This window comes from Carya illinoinensis, chromosome 5 (assembly GCF_018687715.1).
Source record: "Carya illinoinensis cultivar Pawnee chromosome 5, C.illinoinensisPawnee_v1, whole genome shotgun sequence".
NCBI classification, from domain to species: domain Eukaryota; kingdom Viridiplantae; phylum Streptophyta; class Magnoliopsida; order Fagales; family Juglandaceae; genus Carya; species Carya illinoinensis.
The window spans coordinates 47,658,949-47,663,879 of record NC_056756.1 but is presented as its reverse complement, the minus strand read 5'-3'; the positions used below and the strand labels follow the sequence as shown (position 1 = coordinate 47,663,879).

Genomic DNA, 4,931 nt, shown 5'->3' with positions numbered 1-4,931 from the left:
TAATTACAATGCTCATATACTTCACTAAGAAGTCTTGTTCTTCTTATTGGAGATTCAGGAGTTGACTCTTCTTCACTATCATCAAAGAATACTTGAGTAGCAATGGGACTTTCTGTATGAATTTGCTGAATATCACTTGTTTCAACTTCAGCTTCTTCTTCTTCCATCTCAGTTGATGGTTGAACTGATATCTCAACTCTTGGTTGAACAACCTTCTCAGCTTCCCAATCCCAAGAAGCATTCTCATTAAACCTCACATCTCTGCTCACAACCAGTAGTTTAAACTTCTTGAAAACTCCAAAAACTTCAGATTTTTCATGAAAGAAATAAACCCACATCATTCTAGTAAAATCATCTATGAAGAGAATAAAGTATTTGCTTTGATTGTGAGTTAAAGTTCTCATTGGACCACACACATCAGTGTGAACCAGTTGCAGTTTTTCCTTGGCTCTCCAACTGCTTTCTGATGGAAATGGAAGTTTGTGATGTTTTCCAACCAAGCACCCTTTACAAACTGGTGTCTCCTTTTCTAAGAGAGATAGATCCTTCATCATCTCCTTCTGATGCAATAATCTCAAAGAATTGAGATTGTAATGCCCAAATCTTTGGTGCCATAACATTGTCTCATCCACAGTTGCCACCATAGGCTTAGGAAAGTTCTATTGAATGGGAAAATTCCTACTTCTCCCCATTTTTATTTTAGCTAGCTCCACCTTATTCTTCTCATCATAAATTCTACACATATTATTTTCAAAGCACGAGTAACCAGTTTCCATCATTTGGCCTACACTCAACAGGTTTTGATCAAGGGATGGAACCAGCAATACATCCTTGATGAGTTTTGTACCCTTCTTGGTCTAGATGGCCACTGTGCCTTTGCCTCTAGCTTCAATAAGTTCACCATTACCCATCTTAACTTGGATTTTGATAGAATTGTCCAAATCAGTGAAAATTGTTTCATCAGAAGCCATATGGTTGCTATATCCATTGTCTATAAACCAGATCTTCTCTTATTGAGTGAGAGCTTGATATGCAAAAAATAAATGCTCATTCTCCTCCTTTTCTTCTAAATATTTGGCTTGTTGATTGTTCTTGTATCTACAATCCTTTTCCATATGCCCAAATTTTTTACAATTCCAACATTGTGGCTTCCCAGCATGATAGCAATTTTTTTCTAAATGATTTTTTTTCTTGCAGATACCACATGGAGGAAATTCACCCATTTTCCCTTTCATCTTACTTTCCTTTTGCACTTGATCAGAATTCTTGTAATCATTTTGAGGCTTCTTTTTATAATCTTTTGTTTTCTTATTTTTCAGATTCACCTTGGATTGGAAAGCATGCTCCAAGGAACCATCACCCCCTTCTTGCTAGCCTTTGTTCATGAGCTTGAAGCAATTCCATCAACTCAGTAATTGACAGTGTTTGTAGGTCTTTAGACTCCTCTATTGATGCCACTACATGATCATACTTCTCGGGTAAACTAATCAAAATTTTTTGAACAATCCTTTGATTTCACCATGGGCACGCATCTGATTAACTAATTCAATTAATCTGGAACCATATTCTTTTACTACTTCAGATTCCTTCATTTTTAAATTTTCAAACTCCCATCTAAAGCCTTGAAGTTTGATGAGTTTTACCTTGGCATTTCCTTGAAATTCTGACTGTAGAATCTCTCATGCTCCCTTTGAAGTGCTAGCCCTCATCAACCTTGGAAAGATTGATTCAGACACAGCCTACTACAGGATGAACAAAGCCTTTGCATCTTTCGTAGTTTCTTGCTTAGATTGAGTTGAATCCAAAGCTCCTACTGCTGGAATTGTCACTCCCTTTTCCACTACATCCCATAGATCTTGAAATAGGAAAAAGATCTTCATTTTGATGCTCCAATAATCATAGCTTTCACCATTGAAAATGGGAACAGAAGTTTTTGCTCCAAAGGTAGCCATTTTTTACCCTTAGATGAACCGGCTCGCTCTGATGCCAATTGTTAGTTTTAACCAAAGAGGCAAAACAGAGGAAAAAAAACAGAGTATTTTGAGAGAAACTTCAATCTCCAACGTGAAGATTGATTCTGATTGTTCTACCCTTTCATTTCTTATTAGTCTGATATATATGCTTACATAGAGACTCACAAATTTCATTAAAAGGAGAGATACAACTTCCAAACACAAGCTAATAATAGAAAAGCTTAATATAGTAAAACATAAATGAAAAGTTCTTAGGAAATAAACATCACACTAACTGATCTTTAATAGAATCTGATGATTATATATGTCAAATTAATATTTTACAGGTGCATCAACAAAATTAGTGACCACTGGTAAGTTATTTATCCCTTAGCTTTTTAACTTTTTATATTAGAAAGTTTCAAACATACGTACTAATTAATCGGGAAAGACGTGAGCTCTTGACTTGGTGAATGTTTGATAAATATATATATATATATATATATTTATATGCAGGCCATTTTAGGTCAAACTCTTTTACTACTACTGTTGGCTTTTGCACTTTATTGCGTCTATAGCAATGACAAAGTAGAAAAAGAATATTGGAAGAAGATTGAAAATTTATGGGACGACTACAGAAGCTACAAGCCCACGAGATACTAGTACGCTGATCTTAAAAGGATTACAAATCAGTTTACCGAGAAATTGGGCGAAGGAGCCTACAGAACAGTGTTCAGAGGAAAACTTTCTAATGAAATCCACGATGCCGTGAAGATCTTGAATAGTTCCAAGGGAAATGGAGAAGAATTCATAAATGAAGTTGGAATAATGGGTAGAATCCATCATGTCAATGTAGTTCCCTTGGTTGGATTTTGTGCTGATGGATTTAGACGAGCACTAGTTTATGAGTTATTTTCAATTTTTTTGTCAAATTATTCATTAGAAAAGTTCATGTTTTCAAAGAATTCTAAGAGAAATTTTCTTGGTTGGGAGATACTGCATGATATTTTCTTGGTGTGGCAAAAGGAATCGAATATCTTCACCAAGGATGTGATCAAAGAATCCTCCATTTTGATATCAAACCTCATAATGTTTTGCTAGACCAAAACTTTATTCCAAAAATTTCTGATTTTGGCCTTGCAAAGTTGTGTTCCAAGGATCAAAGTGCAATATCTATGACCACAGGCAGCTGGATCATGGGTTACATTGCTCTTGAAGTGTTCTCTAGAAACTTTGGGACTGTGTCTTATAAAATAGATGTTTACAGTTTTGGAATGTTGTTGCTTGAAATTGTTGGAGGGAGGAGAAGTGTTGACATGACGTCAGAAAATGCTAGCCAAGTTTACTTTCCAGAATGGATCTACAATCTCTTAGGACAAAAGGAAGAGTTGCAAGTTTTTATTGAGGATGATGGAGATATGAAAATTGTAAAAAAACTTGCAATCATGGACTTCGGTGCATCCAATGGTACCCAATGGACCGTCCTTCTATGAAATTTGTGGTTCAAACGTTGGAAGGAGAAGGAGATAAATTAATTATGCCTCCTAATCCTTTTGCCTCCCCAGACCCTACGAGAATCCATGCAAGGAAGCCTATAATGCATTAGGCCAAGAGTTAGAGGTCATCCCTGAATTAGATTAAGTTTTAGTAATTTGTTTTGAAGATATTGAAATAATCATGTTGTAGTTGAACATTATTAATTTTGATGTTGGAATGATCATGAAGGAATTCAAGGTTGCTTATTATATATGAACTTGATATGATCATATTTGTTTCGAATAAAATTTGATACTTCAGAAGGAGCTAATCGATGTTGACTAGTACTCTTATGGTAGACATGACACTGCTTTAGTGATGTCTACCAAGATTTCCATTTTGTATTGTATACGTGTAATGCATAATGCGTGACCCATTAATAATTAATGGCAGTGACTCAATGATTCTAATTAGTTCTTTGTCATATATTAAGTTTTGAGTTTGTATCAAATTATGAATTCACTTTATACTATTATTATTAACCATCTAATAATTTTTTAATTAAATTATCTGGTGAAGATGGAGTTTAAGTTATAAATGGCTTTGCTAGGGTTGGAGTGACTTGTGGGAAACATGGCAGCTACTAGGGTCCATCATGGTGCCTCGGCTTCAGCAGGAAGATACAGGACTTTTGCAGATATGGTGACCCAAAGTCCTTAGCCGATTCCAGAAGTTGAAATACCTTTGAGACCTTTGAAGGTACTCGATGGGGTGCCATATGTGTCTTTCACGAAGGAGGAAATAGAACAGTCTGCACAACCGTTTAAATTCTCACTAGTTATGAAGTTTATGAGACAGCGGCCATCTCTTGATATTATTAAAGCTTTCATTAGAAGTCTGTGGAGCTTGGATTCACAACTGGTGGTGTTTGCGATGTCAAAGGCCAGGTCTGTGTTCGTTCGATTTTCAAATGAATCTGATTTTGTCAAAGCTTTCTCAAGAGAAACTTGTGATGTAGAAGGAGTGTCTTATCGAATTTTCCAATGGTACCCTAAGTTTGATGAAGAAAAAGAGCCCCATTTGGTACCGGTTTGGATCACACTACCAGGTCTCCCGCCAAACTTTTATCATGAAGCTTTTCTACGAAATATAACGATGCCACTTGGTCAGTATATCCGTCTGGACAACTATACATGGTGTGCAACTCGAATGGATGGAGCAAGGGTATGTATCAAAATGGACGCCTCCAAAAAGCCGCTTGATTCATTCTGGATAGGAATCCCTCATCAAGCTCTAGCCGGTTGCAGAAAGTGGTGTATGAAACTCTTCCTGCATATTGCTATCATTGTCGAATGCAAGTCCATAATGACTCTACATGCAAATGGAAAGGAGGTAGGAAGACGGAAGAGAGGCTCCAAGGAGATGGAGGATGGGAGAAGAAAGCACAGGCTAGAAAAAAAGCAGGAAAACCAGTTGGGTGTGGGGAGTAGGACAAGGCTAAAA

At 36.5% G+C, this 4,931-nt stretch overlaps 1 pseudogene; it reads left to right on the top strand.

The window, feature by feature from the left end:
* Nucleotides 1-2,462: 2,462 nt before the first annotated feature.
* On the top strand, nucleotides 2,463-3,558 carry LOC122310431 (annotated as a pseudogene).
* The last annotated feature ends 1,373 nt before the right edge of the window (nucleotides 3,559-4,931 follow it).